The sequence below is a fragment of the Nomascus leucogenys genome, chromosome 15 (assembly GCF_006542625.1).
Source record: "Nomascus leucogenys isolate Asia chromosome 15, Asia_NLE_v1, whole genome shotgun sequence".
In the NCBI taxonomy this organism is placed as follows: Eukaryota; Metazoa; Chordata; class Mammalia; order Primates; family Hylobatidae; genus Nomascus; species Nomascus leucogenys.
The window spans coordinates 50,426,294-50,445,218 of record NC_044395.1 but is presented as its reverse complement, the minus strand read 5'-3'; the positions used below and the strand labels follow the sequence as shown (position 1 = coordinate 50,445,218).

The 18,925-nt window shown below is 41.7% G+C and overlaps 1 non-coding gene across 1 annotated transcript; it reads left to right on the top strand.

Annotated features, from left to right (window-relative positions):
- Window positions 1-245: 245 nt before the first annotated feature.
- On the top strand, window positions 246-353 carry LOC115830612. The gene has a single exon (XR_004026140.1). It is a non-coding gene; the product is annotated as a U6 spliceosomal RNA (small nuclear RNA).
- The last annotated feature ends 18,572 nt before the right edge of the window (window positions 354-18,925 follow it).

The following is an 18,925-nucleotide window of genomic DNA, read 5'->3' as shown; positions in this document are numbered from 1 at the left end:
CTAATATATCATGGGGCAGCTGTGTTCAACCCTCATATGCATCATAATTGCTTGAGGAGCTTTAGAAATGTACAGGCCTGGCCTGGGCTCCATTAATCTATGGGTGAAACCTGGTAATGGTATTTTGGAAATGTTCCCTGGGTGGTTTTATTATGTAACCAGGTTGAAAACCAGTGTCATAAATGCTCAATGAATATTTGTTGAATGAATGAATGAACCAAATGGGATCAGAAAGAACAAACCCTGTGCTGGCTTCGGCAGCACATATACTAAAAATTGGAATGATACGGAGAAGATTAGCATGGCCCCTGCACAAGAATGACACACAAAGTCATGAAGTATTCCATATTAAACATATATGTAATACGAGAGAAAGAACAAACCCAGGTTACCCCATCTTTAGGAATGTGAAGGCATGATGATTCTGTCTCCTTCAGAAAGTTGGCTCTTCCTGAGACAGATTTCAAGAGAAAAATATGACAGAGAATGTAATGGAATACATGAAAGAAAGAATCATAATTCTAGTCATCTCAACATGAAAGTATTGAAGAAGTAGAAAAACAATTGCCTAGAGCTCATATTAGAGATCAACAGTTATTTCCTCTTGCTCTCTCTTCTGTGTATGCAGATTTATTTCCTGGAGTTGCTATAACAACTCTAGCTAGAAGCTGAACTTTGACTTTTCCTCTAGTTTTAATTTCGATTTGCTACTCAATCTTTAATTTAGTGGACATAAAAATTTAAAGACCTCAAATAAAGCATTTGCATCACTCTAATGTATATTCATGCATGATGATAGCATAATTATAATTAACTGCTTTACCTAGTTGGTCCACAAAATTTAAACTGATTACTGCTTGTAGAATATTAAGTCAGGCACCTCAAAACGGAAATAGGAAACTAGGCCGGGGTGGTGGCTCACACCTGTAATCCCAGTACTTTGGGAGGCCAAGGAGGGTAGATTGCTTGAGCTCAGGAGTTCAAGACCAGCCTGGGCAACACAGGGAAACCCTGTATCTACCAAAAATACAAAAATTAACTGGGTGTGGTAGCACGTGCCTGTAGTCCTAGTTACTTGGGGGGCTGAGGTGGGAGGATCACTTAATACCAGGAAGTCAAGGCTGCAGTGAGCCATGAAGGAAAATTAAATTTAAGAAAAGAAGATGCTATATACAAGGAACAGTGACAAGGTGAGAAACTAGCAAACCTACAGTTGTCTAAGTAGTTTTTGAAGCCCAGTATTTAAAAAGTTCGTAAAAATCTTGCATTAATTCCCAAATGAAGAGAACGGGAAGTTTTAGAAAATAAAAATACTTAAATCTAGGAATAAATATTCTTTATGACTTCACTAAACAACAACAAATAATGGGAGAGATGTACCATTTCCTGGATGGAGGATCAATAATGTGAAGGTGTCAGTTCTCCTCAAATTGATCTAAAAGAGTGGGTGTGGTGACTCATGCCTGTAATCCCAGCACTTTGGGAGGTCAAGGTGGGCAGATCACTTGAGATCAGGGGTTCGAGACCAACCTGGCCAATATGGTGAGACCCTGTCTCTACTAAAAATACAAAAATTAGCCGGCGTGGTGACACATGCCTGTAATCCCAGCTACTCAGAAGGCTGAGGCATGAGAATCGCTTGAACCTGGGAGGCGGAGGTTGTAGTTAGCCGAGATCGCACCACTCCACTCTAGCATGGGCAACAGAGTGAGACCCTGTCTTAAAAACAAAATAAAAATTGATCTATAAACCGAATAAAATCTCAATTAAAAAACCAGAAATATACAACAAAAATACTATAAGCAAAAGTTAAAGAATGAAAATGTCAGATTACTTGCCAAATATACAACAGAAGATTAATATCCTTAATACATAAAGAGTACTTATCAATGAATATAAAATACAAATTAAACTAAACTATTAAAAAATGAACCAAGGAATTGAAAAGGTAATTAAACAGAGGAAGAAATGTAAGTGGTCAATAAGCATATAACAATGTTCAGTCTCATGGGTACATAAGGAAATGTAACTCAATAAGTATAAAATATTTTTAGTCTTCAGGTTGTAAAAAACGAATAAACAATAAAATCCAACATTAGCAAAACTCCAGGGGAAATGGCACTCTCAAACTCTCAGTTGTTATCACAGTTTCTAGAGAGCAACTTGGAAGTATATATCAAAATTTTCCATTTCTAGCTATCTAACCTGGAGAAAAGTTTGTAGAAGAGTCCATTTACACTGTAAATTAAGTAAAAAATAGAACAGCAGGAGGCTCCCATAGCACAGCCGGTAAACACTGCCAACACTGGAGTTAAAGTGCTGTGGTTCAAATCCCTGTTCGGCTACTTACTAGTCCTGGGACTTTGGGTGAGATTACCTTAGCTGCTTCAGCAGTCAACTAGGGATGACAATATGCAGTACCTATTTCATAGGGTTATTCTGAGAAATATTTTGCATGCCAGGTGTGGTGGCTAACGCCTATAATCCCAGAACTCTGGAAGGCAGAGGCAAGAGGATCACTTGGGGCTAGGAGTTCAAGACCAGACATGCAAAGGGCTTAATGCCAGGGATAAAATACTTCCCTCTGCCACGGTAGTCCACCCCTCTCTTTCCCAAACCCCTAACCGTGTATACCATTGCATGTTCCTAAATATGTTAAGTGCGTAGAGAAACTTACGGCAGAAACTGATAGCACAATAACTTACAGAAGAAGGTGGAGTTGAGTGGAAATATGTGAGATTTTTACTTTTTACTTTCTACTTGTTTATTTTAAAAACATTTTGCAGGCCAGGTGCCGTGGCTCACGCCTATAATCCCAGAACTCTGGGAGGCAGAGGCAAGAGGATCGCTTGAGACAAGGAGCTCAAGACCAGGCTTAGGCAACATAGTGAAACCTAGTAAGACCCTCGTCTCTTAAAAAATAAAATGCAAAGAATGTATTCATTTATTTATAATCACTTGTGTAATTAAAACTTGTTAAATTTGACAGAAGAAATAGGATGGTAGGCAAAAGTATTTATCCCAGAAGTTAGAAAAATGGAATATGATGATAGCATATATCGTGTCCTAGATATTTTAGATGATGGAATATGGGTTACTTACAGAGACTGGGTTTTCAGAACTAAAAATCAGAACCCAATGTCTATCAAAGGATTTTTAGTATAATTTCTGTGTAGGAGAGGCAGCCTGGATCATTCAGTCTGGATGCCAAAATAATGGACTTTCTAGAACAATCTAATGGTTTATTATTACAAATAGACTGAAATTGGGCCTGTTCAAAAATTCCCAATCACATTCCATTTTCGGATCCTGTTGGAACTGAATTCCTCCTGACCCAAAACCTCCTGACCCAAAACCTAGCATTCAGCCTGCCTTATCCTAACTCCCCTAGGTCCAAGGCCTTGCAGATTTCCTCCCTGTGAGATCTCCCAGGAGCCCTGGCAGAGCATTCCTAACATCTCAATTGCTTCTGTGGCATCTCCAGGCACACTGTCTGCCCTCACCTGCTAGGGAAGCTACTTTCCTGTCTCTGTCATCCCCCTGCTTCCCTATGACCAACCCCCAGCCCCCAGCCGCCAGCCCCAGCCTGGCATGAAGCTGAGCCAGCTCAGGCCTGGCCTGGGCTTCTGATACCAATCCTGCTGAGGTTAGCACAGACAGTCCCAGACACAAGGTAAGCTGAGGCCGTGGGAATGAATTTCTGGGTAACAAAAGGAGGAGGGCGATAGGGCCAGAGATAGCAAAAAGAGTTTGCCAGGAAACCAGAGACACGTGTGCTGAGTGGAAAAGAGAAGTTGGAGCAGGACTCACTGAACATCTCGAGGCCACTTAAAGGAAGTGGGAAAAAGGTAGGAGCAAAACATACACAGCAGTGTTAGCTCCAAGTGTGAGAAAGGATGGCCTTCATATCATCAATTGATGACACTGATCATCAATGATCAAGGTAAACGCATGGGTTCATCCCTGAGAAGATCAAAACAAAAAGCTCCAGTGGGCCCCAGAAGGTTCTGCTGGGGAACAGGGAAAGAAATGAGTCAGAAAAACCTGCTTCCCATCCTGGCTGTGTGACATGGAGCAACAGCCTTTACCTCCTGAGCTTTTCCAGCAAGTTGGGTTCCTTCTAAATATTAAAGGTGTTTGGATAACTAAGGCTGTCAGTCTACTGTTCAGTAAATCTGAATTTCTTTTTTTTTTTTTTTTTTTGAGACAGAGTCTTGCTCTTTTGCCCAACCTGGAGTGCAGTGGCGTAATCTTGGCTCACTGCAACCTCCACCTCCTTTCAAATGATTCTTGTGCCTCAGCCTCCCAAGTAGCTGAGACTACAGGCATGCACCACCATCCCCAGCTAATTTTTGGTCTTGGTAGAGACGGGGTTTTGCCATGTTGTCCAGGCTGGTCTTGAACTCCTGACCTCAGGTGATCCACCTGCCTTAGCCTCCCAAAGTGCTGGGATTACAGGCCTGAGCCACCGTGCCTTGCCGGTAAATCTGAATTTCTTTCTTTTTCCATCAAAATGTTGATGATGATGAAAACTCACCCCAGCCTCTTGCTACCCATGTCATCCTCAGTGTGAGCAGTCAACACACCATATAATAGTTGTGATAGATAACATTTACTGAAGTGTGTATTATTTGCAGGCTCTGTTCTGAACCCCTTGCAGTAGTAACCCTCACACTAACCCTATGAAGTCGGTAATATACTTCCTAGTTTACAAATAAGAAAATTGAGGCTCAAAGAAGTTTGGTAAGTCACCCAAGCTGAATAGCTAATAAGAGGCAGACCCAGGATGAAAATCCAGCTCTAACTGCAAAACCCATGCTCTTTACTACTGCACCATATGCCTTCCTGACAGTAATGCAGAAAATAGAAAAAAAGGTAAAACAAGGGAAGGTCCTAGCAGAGACACTGAGGGAGACTAAGAGGAGGCCTCTGATCCTGTGTAGGAGCAGCTGTTGAAGAGGCTTCCTAGAAATCTCCCATTTGACAGTGGGATCCAGGGGGGAAATGCCACTGCTAAGATGAAGGAGCAACCACCTCCCCTCCTATGGGAGATGGGGGATGGCATCTGAAAGGAAGCTGATCACAGATATAACCTGTGCAAATAAAGCTGTAGGCTGGGGCATTGCTTCATGTTATGAAAACATCTTGCAATAAAGGAAAGTAATGTGGAAATAAGTCCAAACAGAAAGGTGATGGGTTGGCAGGCAGTTTGAAACAAGCCAAGTCAAAGTTTGTCCATGTGTCTCTAGCTCTGCCTACTCTGATTTCAAGTGTTCTGTCCTAGTTCCGTAGGCAAAATCCCTGGCGGGAGGAAAAGGGCCTGAAGGAGATGCTTCCTGGAGAAAGGCAAAGCACAGAACAAGAAGACATTATTCCTGTTAATGTAATAATGCCAAGGATACTAGAGGTTTTCATTAAAGTTAAAATCATTGCCACCATTTCATTTATTCACTCACTCATGTATTTTTCCAGGATTTCCTTATGGAGAACCTCCTATACTCCACGCCCTCCACTAGATGCTGGGACATGATAAAGGGTCTCTAGGAATTTTCGATCTAGTCAGGAGACAATAGAGAGTGGGCTCTTCCAACCTGATCGGGTAAAAGCACTGCTGTCAGTGAGGGCCTGCCACATGCAAAAACATGACCCTTCCTGCAAGAAGGTGATATGCCAGTGGGGAGTCAGGAAGTATCTCCTACAATATGCAAGACAAAAAGGTCCTTTGGGAAGTAGTCCAGCTTTCTCAGTGTATGGAGAAGAAACCCATGAACGTGAGATACAAACAGGATAAACTGCAAATCAAGACTCCTTAGGGTAAATATCAGCTGAATAGCACCATTGCAAGTGCAGCAGGAGTTTGAGGGAGACAAACATCACTGTGAGTCAAGGAAGGCTTCCTGGAAGAGGTCGGACTTAAGCTAGGCTTTCCTGGAAAAATAAGGGGTGTGTGTTTGTGTGTGTGTGTGTGTGTGTGTACACAGGCATGTGTATGTAGGGAAAATACCTGGCTCTTAGATGTTGGTCAAATTGTTCCTTAAAGCTGTTTAATTTTTTTATCTGTTTTTTTAGTCACCAAAAGTCCCTCAGATCTGCAATTGTTTGTTTGAGAAGATCTACCACTAGATGTGATATGATTAGTTGCACAGGCTTTGGAGTCTGATAGGCCTGGGGTCAAATCCAGACTCTGCCATTTTCTAGTTGTATGACCTTAGTTTCCTCATCTGTTAAATGGGGATAATTACACTTATCATAGGCTTATTATGAGTATTAAATAAAATATGCAAAGCATATATCATGGGGCCTGAGACTCAGGAATCACCTAGCCTAATTCCATAAACATAATTATTTACCTGTATTGAGCCTATGGCATTTTCAGTGTCCTCTGAATTTATTTAAATTCCATTAATTTTTTCCATCCAACTGTTAGGCACAGTGCCAAGCATCATCCTGGATAGTAGACACAGCCATGTGCCAGAGACATGTTCCTTGCCCACTCAGGGCAGTCTAGAGGGATATCAGACACATAAGCACATGATTGCAGTACAGTGTGAGGTGCACTATTAATAGCGGCAAGTAGTGGTTATTGGTGGTCATCTCTGAGTGGTCTATGGACTTGAAAGGCCATACAAGGGGCCAGTGGGGCCTGACCTTACCAGGATGCAGCTGCTCTGGAAACCCACCAGCAAAGTCATTATCACTTCTGGACAGCGCTAAGTCTGCTCTATATTATTTACAATGTCATTTTCGTTTAATAGCAGAATAATCTAAATAGAAAAAAAAAGTTCCCTCTTACTAGTCCAATATCCAGCAGAGACTGTGAGAAGCAGTAAAAATGCACCTGAACTTAAGCTTCAAAAAACTTTTCCTGGCTCCTCTTCTCTTCCAGTGTGTTGGGGACCTTCGATAGCAAGCATTCCAGGTGACTCCCAGTGAGCCCCACCTCCTGGTTTTCACACCCTTGCGTAGTCCCTTCCTGCTTTGTACCAGGGTTGGTCTCTGTGACCATTACAAAATGGCAGAAGTGAAAATGGCAGATCTCATATGCTGCTTATGAGATTAGGTTGTAAAAGACACTACAGCTTCCTCTTGGGGGCTTTCTTAGATGTGCTCTCTCTTTTGCATATCTCTAGGGAAAAGCCATCTTGAGCAGACCTACAGAGAAGCCCACATGACAACGAACTGTAGCCTCATGCCAACAGGCATGTCAGTGAGCTGGGATGTAGATTTGTCATCTCTAGTCAAGAGTCAAGTCTCTAAAAATTGCAGAAGGCCGGGTGCAGTGGCTCACACCTGTAATCCCAGCACTTTGGGAGGATGAAGCTGAGGTGTGCGGATAGCTTGAGCCCAGGAGTTCAAGACCGGTCTGGGCAACAAAGTGAGAGGGAGACCTCATCTCTTAAAAAAAAAAAAAAAAGAGAGAGAGAGAGATTGCAGCCAACAGCTTGATTCCATGAAAGTTCCATGAAAGGCCCTGAGCCAGAACTATCCAACTGAGCCATTCCCAGATTCCTGACTCTCAGAAATGATATGAGATAATAAATGTTTGTTGTTTTAAGCTGCAAAGTTTTGGGGTAATTTGTTTTGCAGCAATAGATAACTCACACTGTGCCCTTCCTTTGTGCTTCAGGCATTCTGCCCCTCCCCTGATATGGCACATACCACACTGTGTTGTATTTACCCACGTACTTATTTCTCTCCTCATCAGACTACAAGCTCAAAGGAGATCATGTCTTATTGTCTTTGTACCCTCATCACATAGCACATGCCTGACCCATACCAGGTGGTCAAAAATATTTGCTGGATGAATAACTTGCATTTGTATAGCACATTAGAACTGACAAAGCTTTAGTGTATTCATCCTCTTCCATAGTCTTCAGGCAACCCTAGAAGGTAAGTACTGAGATCCTATTCCCATTTAACAGATGAGGAAACTGAGGCTTGTCAACTCACTTGAATATCTCACAGCCAGTAATTCATAAAATCAGGACTCAAACTTAGGTCACTAAGTTCCTAGTCTGTGCCCCTTCCTGTATACCAAACTGTTCTTCGTTTAGCTTGGTGAAGGTAGGGGTGGGAGAAAAACTAATCTGAAGAATGAGGTGCAGTCCAAGCAGGGATGGAGCTCCAAAGAAAGGACAATGGAGAAGAAAATTACTCACTTTTGAGTAGGCCAGGCCTCTACAGGCCTTCATACATATGTTCAATGTCTTGTTTAATGTTCACAAAAACCCTAAAATAGGTTGGTAACTTTTATTCCCCCTTCACAGTTGAGAAAACCAAAGTATGGTTTCACATCTGTTAAATAATAGAACTGGAACTCAAGCAAATGTATTCAGACTTCTAGTCCAAGTAACTTTTTGTAAAACCCAAACTGCTTCTCCTTTTCACAGTACTGGACAGCTGGATTTGGGCTCCAGATCTAATCCCTGATTCCAGCGGGAAAACACATGCAAAATATCATGGAGTCTCAGACAATGAGCAGACTCTGTCTTATGTAAGGATTCTACCTGGGGCTATGTCCTACCTTCTCCTGTGCTGAGCTCCAGGCACTGTTTCTCCAGCCTAAGGTCAAAGGTTTCACAATATCTCTTTTATTAATGAAAAACAAAAAGTGCCGTTGTGCTTAGAGTCAGTTTCAGTTTACACATCTTTACAAGAGGAAAATAATTGCCGTGATGATTAAACGAGAAAAAAAGGTATATGTAAGATGGCTGGTACATAATAGGTATTCACAAGCATGTAAATACACTTCTCCTGGCTCTCTCTTATATGCCTATGGGACATTTTTCAGGACAAGAGCACACATCATTTTGTGAGCCTCTGTTCTCCACATAAACTGAAGTGTTCGCAGCAACCATGGAAAGTAGAGGAAGAGGAAACTTCTGAGGGCTCTGTGCACAGTTTCCAGCCTGAAGGGAGCTCTGCAGTGGGATTTCTGCTTTATGTCAGCTGCACAGGGGCCTGAAAGACTTCTAGCCTTGAGGGGAAAGTATGCCGAGGAGCTGAAGAACGTCTATCAAGAAGAAGCCCCAGCTGTTACGTGGGTCCTAGTGGAGAGTGGCTGGGGGTTGCCTGAGGCCGTGCTTGGTTGGGTAAACTTGGTCTGTTCACTTCCATCCAAGAGACCTTTCACCTTGAGGGCTCAATGATTAGAAAAACATCCCAGAAGCCAATAATTTCTCATTCTCCAGGGAGCCAGGAAGCATTTTCTGGGCTAGATATCAGGACAAACCCATGAACTGTGAGAGGTCCTCTTTGCTGAGAGCTCCATCTGATCCTAGGAAATGGAGTGCTGGTTCCATGTGCTAGAAGACACAGCTTCCTGCCAGAAAGAGGATCTGGGCCTCATCTCCATGTGTGCCAGCATTCAGATGCGGCTGTCTGGGCTTTCATGGATGAGTCATGGCAATGGCCAGGCCTCAGCTGCAAGTTGGGGTGAGCCTGACTCTCACAGTCCTAGTCAAAGCAGTTCAGAGCAATTAAACAATCAAATGAGAACCTACTAGGTGCAGGCCTTTGGGGAAGGAGAGGTATTGTGGAAAGGTCATGGGTTTTGAAGTTTTGAAAGAAAGGGGCTTCAGTGTAAATATTAGCTTTACCACCTACTAAGTATTACTTGGGAAAGATACTTAGCTTCTTTAGACCTCAGTTTCTTTATCTTTAAAGTAACGGCAATAGTATTATTTAATTAATTAATTAGTTTTGAGATAGGGTCTTGCTCTGTTACCGAGGCTGGAGTGCAGAGGCATGATCACAGCTCACTGGAGCCTCCACCTCCCTGGCTCAAGCAGTCCTCCGTCATCAGCCTCCTGAGCAGCTAGGGCTACAGGGGTATACCACCGTGCCAGGCTAATTTAAAAAAATTTTTTGTAGGGACTCGGTTTCACTATGTTGCCCAGGCTGGTCTTGAACTCCTGGGGTCAAGCGATCCTCTCACTGTGGCCTCCCAAAGTGCTAGGATTACAGGCATGAGCCACTGTGCCCAGCCAGTAAATAGCAGTAATAGTAATGGTAATGTGGGTTTTGCAGGGCTGAGATAAGAATTAAGTGTTGTTACCAAATATAAAGGGGACAGAATAATGCCTACTGTCTGATCAAGGCTCACAAAGCCTTAGTATTAGATTTTATATATAGAGAGAGAAGTGAATAACAGTCACAGTTAGGGAGACAGTTCATGTAAAATTCAATATAACTCATTTGATTTTATTCAACCAGCATATACTGTAGAACCTTCTGAGTGCTGGTAACTAATAATGGCCCCTGGCCTAGAGGAAATCAGAGTTTTGCAACTGAGATAGATGGATGAGTAAGCAAATTTCCATCAGGGTTATAAGGAATCTGACATAAACGAGAAAATGCTATGGGAGCAGAGTGGAGGAGGTGCTCACACTCACTGAAGGAGTTAGAAGAGTCCTTGTTGAGAAAGCAACTTCTAGGGCTCCGCTGGCTGGGTCTTAAAAGATGAACAAATAGGAGCTCGCCAGGTGGAATGAGTGTGGAAAGTTGTTGTTATTGATGTTTTTTTTTAGACGGAGTCTTGCTCTGTCACCTAGGCTGGAGTGCAGTGGTGCAATCTCAGCTCACTGCAACCTCCACCTCCTGGGCTCAAATGATTCTCCTGCTTCAGCCTCCCAAGTAGCTGGGACTCCAAGTGCCCACCACCATGCCTGGCCAATTTTTGCATTTTTAACAGAGATGGGGTTTCACCATGTTGGCCAGGCTGGTCTCAAACTCCTGACCTCAAGTGATCTGCCCGCCTTGGCCTCCCAAAGTGCTGGGATTACAGGTGTGAACTACCACGCCTGGCCAAAAGTTGTTCTGATATCAGAGCCCATGTGTAGAAAAAACACAAAGGCATGAAAGAGCTTGGTTAGAGGAATGGGGCCATGGAGTAATGGATATAAGGAACTTGACAAAGGATGATCAGTCTCAAAGAATGACCTTGCTTGACTGCAAAGAAGCTGGACTTTGCTCTGGAGGCAACAAGGAGATTTTAAAGCAAATAACCAAGATGATTAATTTATTTTCAAGAAAAATAACTGGGTGGAGGATGGGTGCAAAGGGGAAAGACAGGAGGCCAGAGAGTGGAAGCCTATGGAGATAAGAAGCTCATCTAGGTTACATAATCAGGAAGTTGAAGTGGGGTGGATCAGGAAGAGAAGCTAGACCTCTTGGCTCCTAGTTTGAGCCTTTTTGATTAGATTGCTCCCCATTCCACATCTTTGAAACCTGCCTACTAAGCAAACCCTGATCTAAAATTACAGTGCTTCTGTGAACAGGAACATAAAGCAACAAAATTGCAAGTAGGTTTGAATTGGGCTAAAGCACCTGTTTTTTTAATCCATGGTTTGCCACAGCTTTAAAATATATTCAGCATTTTTCTTGGCACTCACCCTCTAAGGTCGTCTTCCCAAGGAGAATGCAAACTCTTACTGATTTGGGTCAGTCATCCATCCGTCCATTCAGTCCATCTGTCTATCTGTCAGTCCACTCACAGACATGTATTGGCATCTACTATGTACTTAGTCTTTGGTTAAGTCCTGGGAATATTGAGATGAAAGGCAGTTTCTGCCCTCAGAGGGCTCACAGCCTAATGGAGAGGGAGACAGAAAACTAAATAGACGAGGACAATCCAATGCAATGAGTGCTGATCCAAGGAGAAGGATGTGCTAATTGCTATGGGAGCTCGGAGCAGGGATACCCAACAGTATGAGCCATCAGGAAAGGAGGGGACAGTTGTGCCAAGCCTTGAAGGGCAAAGAAGAGGGCACAGACGTATTCTAAGTAAGAGGAAGAGCATATGCTCTTTGGGGGTACAGTGCAGTGGTGGGAGTGTTTATAATTTGGGAACTCAGCAATCTTCCTAGTCCTGAAGCCAAACACATGCTTTGCCTGTTTTAATTACATAAACCACATTAATTCAGATTTTAATTTATGGCTTCCCTTTGGCATACAAGGCTGCAAGCCCACTTTCTCCAAATCACCAAATAGGTAACATTTGTTTGTCATTTTCTGACCATCTTCTTTTAGTGCTTGTCTCAGGACACCCCCCATTTCTGGCTCCAGTGCCTTAAGTTGGTCCTCCAGCAACCGAGAGCCCACTTTAGCCCCAGATGGGCAGTGGCCCAGGTTTCCAGTCTTTGTCTGTTCTCACTCACTTTCCTATCAAGTCTTAGCTTGTGGGTCAAATTCTGCCCAGCTTACTCTATGAAACTGGAAGGCTATTGTTCATGCTACTTTATTAATAACCGCTAGCCAGCTTAAAACATGCACCCTCTCGGAGATATCCACACTCAACATTGTCTTTGCTCATGTAGTTGTCCCCTGTGAGGACCATGTTTCCACTATGTGCACTTTCTCCTTGTGATTTTCTATGAGACCCTTCTCTGGGTCACCTCCTATACTGGCAGCCTGATAGGTACAGCTCTATCATGATAATCATCAAACACAGAATTTTAGCTATCTACCTATTTCAGTCTTCCCCCCAGACAAAAACTTCTGTGTTCTACTCGTTCTCTTCCTAGTTCCTGCACATAGTGGCACTACTAAACATTTGAAGAATGAAGGAATTAGTGAAGGAATTAGTAAAGGAATGGACAGAAGTCTGTGGAATAAACTCCTGCCAATGGAACACTACTCTAGAAGTAGGAACACCAAACATAAGAAGCAGGTTGGACCTAGGCGATACCATTCAGGACATAGGCACGGGCAAAGATTTCATGACAAAGATGAGAAAAGCAATTGCAACAAAAGCAAAATTTGACAAATGGGATCTAATTAAACTAAAAAGCTTCTGCACAGCAAAAGAAGCTATCAGCAGAGTAAACAGACCACTTATAGAAGGGGAGAAAAGTATTGCAAACTATGCATTTGACAAAGGTCTAATATCCAGCATCTATAAGTAACAAACAAATTTACAAGAAGAAAAAAACCCCATTAAAAAAGTGGGCAAAGGTCATGAACAAACACTTTTCAAAAGAAGACATACATGCGGCCAACAATCATATGAATAAAAGCTCAACATCACTGATCATTAGAGAAATGCAAATCAAACTACAATGAGATACCATCTCACACCAGTCAGAATGGCTGTTATTAAAAAGTCAAAAAATAACAGATGTTGGCAGGGTTGTGGAGAAAAAGGAACACTTATACACTGTTAGTAGGAGTGTAAATTAGTTCAACCATTGTGGAAGACAGTGTGGCAATTCCTCCAGGTCCTAAAGACAGAAATACCATTTGATCCAGCAATTCCATTACTGGCGATATACCCAAAGGAATATAAATTGTCCTATTATAAAGACGCATCCACGCCTATGTTAATTACAACACTATTCACGATAGCAAAGATGTGGAATCAACCTACAAGCTCATCAATGACAGATTGGATAAAGAAAATATGATACATATACACCATGGAATACTATGCAGCCATGAAAATAGTGAGATCATGTCCTTTGCAGTGACATGGATGGAGCTGGAGGCCATTGTCCTTAGCAAACTAATGTAGGAACAGAAAGCCAAATATGGCATATTCTCACTTATAAGTGGGAGCTAAATGATGAGAACACATGGACACATAGAGGAAACAACACACCCTGGGGCCTACTAGAAGGTGGAGTGTGGGAAGAGGGAAAGAATAAGGAAAAATAACTAACGGAACTAATGGGTACTAGGTTTTTTTTTTTTTTTTCTTTTTTCCATTATAAAGAAGAATTTATTTTTTATTTTTATTTTTATTTTTTTATTATACTTTAGGGTTTTAGGGTACATGTGCACAATGTGCAGGTTTGTTACATATGTATCCATGTGCCATGTTGATTTCCTGCACCCATTAACTCGTCATTTAACATTAGGTATATCTCCTAATGCTGTCCCTCCCCCCTCCCCCCACCCCACAACAGTCCCCGGAGTGTCATGTTCCCCTTCCTGTGTCCATGAGTTCTCATTGTTCAATTCCCACCTATGAGAGAGAACATGCGGTGTTTGGTTTTTTGTCCTTGCGATAGTTTACTGAGAATGATGTTTTCCAGTTTCATCCATGTCCCTACAAAGGACATGAACTCATCATTTTTTATGGCTGCATAGTATTCCATGGTGTATATGTGCCACATTTTCTTAATCCAGTCTATCGTTGTTGGACATTTGGGTTGGTTCCAACTCTTTGCTATTGTGAATAGTGCCGCAATAAACATACGTGTGCATGTGTCTTTATAGCAGCATGATTTATAGTCCTTTGGGTATATAACCAGTAATGGGATGGCTGGGTCAAATGGTATTTCTAGTTCGAGATCCCTGAGGAATCGCCACACTGACTTCCACAATGGTTGAACTAGTTTACAGTCCCACCAACAGTGTCAAAGTGTTCCTATTTCTCCACATCCTCTCCAGCACCTGTTGTTTCCTGATTTTTTAATGATGGCCATTCTAACTGGTGTGAGATGGTATCTCACTGTGGTTTTGATTTGCATTTCTCTGATGGCCAGTGATGATGAGCATTTCTTCATGTGTTTTCTGGCTGCATAAATGTCTTCTTTTGAGAAGTGTCTGTTCATGTCCTCTGCCCACTTTTTGATGGGGTTGTTTGTTTTTTTCTTGTAAATTTGTTTGAGTTCATTATAGATTCTGGATATTAGCCCTTTGTCAGATGAGTAGGTTGCAAAAATTTTCTCCCATTCTGTAGGTTGCCTGTTCATTCTGATGATAGTTTCTTTTGCTGTGCAGAAGCTCTTTAGTTTAATGAGATCCCATTTGTCGATTTTGGCTTTTGTTGCCATTGCTTTTGGTGTTTTAGACATGAAGTCCTTGCCCACGCCTATGTCCTGAATGGTATTGCCTAGGTTTTCTTGTAGGATTTTAATGGTTTTAGGTCTAACATTTAAGTCTTTAATCCATCTTGAATTAATTTTTGTATAAGGTGTAAGGAAGGGATCCAGTTGCAGCTTTCTACATATGGCTAGCCAGTTTTCCCAGCACCATTTATTAAATAGGGAATCCTTTCCCCATTTCTTGTTTTTGTCAGGTTTGTCAAAGATCAGATAATTGTAGCTATGCGGCATCATTTCTGAGGGCTCTGTTCTGTTCCATTGATCTATGTCTCTGTTGTGGTACCAGTACCATGCTGTTTTGGTTACTGTAGCCTTGTAGTATAGTTTAAAGTCAGGTAGCGTGATGCCTCCAGCTTTGTTCTTTTGGCTTAGGATTGACTTGGCGATGCGGGCTCTTTTTTGGTTCCATATGAACTTTAAAGTAGTTTTTTCCAATTCTGTGAAGAAAGTCATTGGTAGCTTGATGGGGATGGCATTGAATCTATAAATTACCTTGGGCAGTATGGCCATTTTCACGATATTGATTCTTCCAACCCATGAGCATGGAATGTTCTTCCATTTGTTTGTATCCTCTTTTATTTCATTGAGCAGTGGTTTGTAGTTCTCCTTGAAGAGGTCCTTCACATCCCTTGTAAGTTGGATTCCTAGGTATTTTATTCTCTTTGAAGCAATTGTGAATGGGAGTTCACTCATGATTTGGCTCTCTGTTTGTCTGTTATTGGTGTACAAGAATGCTTGTGATTTTTGTACATTAATTTTGTATCCTGAGACTTCGCTGAAGTTGCTAATCAGCTTAAGGAGATTTTGGGCTGAGACAATGGGGTTTTCTAGATATACAATCATGTCATCTGCAAACAGGGACAATTTGACTTCCTCTTTTCCTAATTGAATACCTTTTATTTCCTTCTCCTGCCTGATTGCTCTGGCCAGAACTTCCAGCACTATGTTGAATAGGAGTGGTGAGAGAGGGCATCCCTGTCTTGTGCCAGTTTTCAGAGGGAATGCTTCCAGTTTTTGCCCATTCAGTATGATATTGGCTGTGGGTTTGTCGTAGATAGCTCTTATTATTTTGAGATACGTCCCATCAATACCTAATTTATTGAGAGTTTTTAGCATGAAGTGTTCTTGAATTTTGTCAAAGGCCTTTTCTGCATCTATTGAGATAATCATGTGGTTTTTGTCTTTGGTTCTGTTTATATGCTGGATTACATTTATTGATTTGCGTATGTTGAACCAGCCTTGCATCCCAGGGATGAAGCCCACTTGATCATGGTGGATAAGCTTTTTGATGTGCTGCTGGATTCGGTTTGCCAGTATTTTATTGAGGATTTTTGCATCAATGTTCATCAAGGATATTGGTCTGAAATTCTCTTTTTTGGTTATGTCTCTGCCAGGTTTTGGTATCAAGATGATGCTGGCTTCATAAAATGTGTTAGGGAGGATTCCCTCTTTTTCTGTCGATTGGAATAGTTTCAGAAGGAATGGTACCAGTTCCTCCTTGTACCTCTGGTAGAATTCAGCTGTGAATCCATCAGGTCCTGGACTCTTTTTGGTTGGTAAGCTATTGATTATTGCCACAATTTCAGAACCTGTTATTGGTCTATTCAGAGATTCAACTTCTTCCTGGTTTAGTCTTGGGAGGGTGTATTTGTCGAGGAATTTATCCATTTCTTCTAGATTTTCTAGTTTATTTGCATAGAGGTGTTTGTAGTATTCTCTGATGGTAGATTGTATTTCTGTGGGATCGGTGGTGATATCCCCTTTTTCGTTTTTTATTGCATCTATTTGATTCTTCTCTCTTTTCTTCTTTATTAGTCTTGCTAGCGGTCCATCAATTTTGTTGATCTTTTCAAAAAACCAGCTCCTGGATTCATTAATTTTTTGAAGGGTTTTTTGTGTCTCTATTTCCTTCAGTTCTGCTCTGATTTTAGTTATTTCTAGCCTTCTGCTAGCTTTTGAATATGTTTGCTCTTGCTTTTCTAGTTCTTTTAATTGTGATGTTAGGGAGTCAATTTTGGATCTTTCCTGCTTTCTCTTGTGGGCATTTAGTGCTATAAATTTCCCTCTACACACTGCTTTGAATGCATCCCAGAGATTCTGGTATGTTGTGTCTTTGTTCTCGTTGGTTTCAAAGAACATCTTTATTTCTGCCTTCATTTCATTATGTACCCAATAGTCATTCAGGAGCAGGTTGTTCAGTTTCCATGTAGTAGAGCGGTTTTGAGTGAGTTTCTTAATCCTGAGTTCTAGTTTGATTGCACTGTGGTCTGAGAGACAGTTTGTTATAATTTCTATTCTTTTACATTTGCTGAGGAGAGCTTTACTTCCAACTATGTGGTCAATTTTGGAATAGGTGTGGTGTGGTGCTGAAAAAAATGTATATTCTGTTGACTTGGGGTGGAGAGTTCTGTAGATGTCTATTAGGTCCGCTTTATGTAGAGCTGAGTTCAATTCCTGGATATCCTTGTTAATTTTCTGTCTCGTTGATCTGTCTAATGCTGACAGTGGGGTGTTAAAATCTCCCATTATTATTGTGTGGGAGTTTAAGTCCCTTTGTAGGTCACTCAGGACTTGCTTTATGAATCTGGGTGCTCCTGTGTTGGGTGCATATATATTTAGGATAGTTAGCTCTTCTTGTTGAATTGATCCCTTTACCATTATGTAATGGCCTTCTTTGTCTCTTTTGATCTTTGTTGGTTTAAAGTCTATTTTATCAGAGACTAGGATTGCAACCCCTGCCTTTTTTTGTTTTCCAGTTGCTTGATAGATCTTCCTCCATCCCTTTATTTTGAGTCTATGTGTGTCTCTGCACGTGAGATGGGTTTCCTGAATACAGCACACTGATGGGTCCTGACTCCTTATCCAGTTTGCCAGTCTGTGTCTTTTGATTGGAGCATTTAGCCCATTTACATTTAACGTTAATATTGTTATGTGTGAATCTGATCCTGTCATTATGATGTTAGTTGGTTATTTTGCTCGTTAGTTGCTATGGTTTCTTCCTAGCCTCGATGGTCTTTACAATTTGGGATGTTTTTGCAGTGGCTGGTACCGGTTGTTCCTTTCCATGTTTAGTGCTTCCTTCAGGAGCTCTTTTAGGGCAGGCCTGGTGGTGACAAAATCACTCAGCGTTTGCTTGTCTGTAAAGTGTTTTATTTCTCCTTCACTTATGAAGCTTAGTTTGGCGGGATAGGAAATTCTGGGTTGAAAATTCTTTTCTTTAAGAATGTTGAATATTGGCCCCCACTCTCTTCTGGCTTGTAGAGTTTCTGCTGAGAGATCAGCTGTTAGTCTGATGGGCTTCCCTTTGTGGGTAACCCGACCTTTCTCTCTGGCTGCCCTTAACATTTTTTCTTTCATTTCAACTTTGGTGAATCTGACAATAATGTGTCTTGGAGTTGCCCTTCTCGAGGAGTATCTTTGTGGCGTTCTCTGTATTTCCTGAATCTGAATGCTGGCCTGCCTTGCTAGATTGGGGAAGTTCTCCTGGATAATATCTTGCAGAGTGTTTTCCAACTTGGTTCCATTCTCCCCATCATGTTCAGGTACACCAATCAGACGTAGGTTTGGTCTTTTCACATAGTCCCAAATTTCTTGGAGGCTTTGTTCATTTCTTTTTATCCTTTTTTCTCTAAACTTCCCTTCTCTCTTCATTTCATTCATTTCATCATCCATCAGCGATACCCTTTCCTCCAGTTGATCGCATCTGCTACTGAGGCTTCTGCAATCTTCGCGTAGTTCTCGAAACTTGGCTTTCAGCTCCATCAGCTCCTTGAAGCCCTTCTCTCCATTGGTTATTCTAGTTATCCATTCTTCTAATTTTTTTTCAAAGTTTTTAACTTCTTTGCTGTTGTTTTGAATTTCCTCTTGTAGCTCAGAGTAGTTTGATCATCTGAAGCCTTCTTCTCTCAACTCATCAAAGTCATCCTCCATCCAGCTTTGTTCCGTTGCTGGTGAGGAACTGCGTTCCTTTGGAGGAGGAGAGGTGCTCTGTTTTTTAGAGTTTCCAGTTTTTTTGGTCTGTTTTTTCCCCATCTTTGTGGTTTTATCTACTTTTTGTCTTTGATGATGGTGATGTACAGATGGGTTTTTGGTGTGGA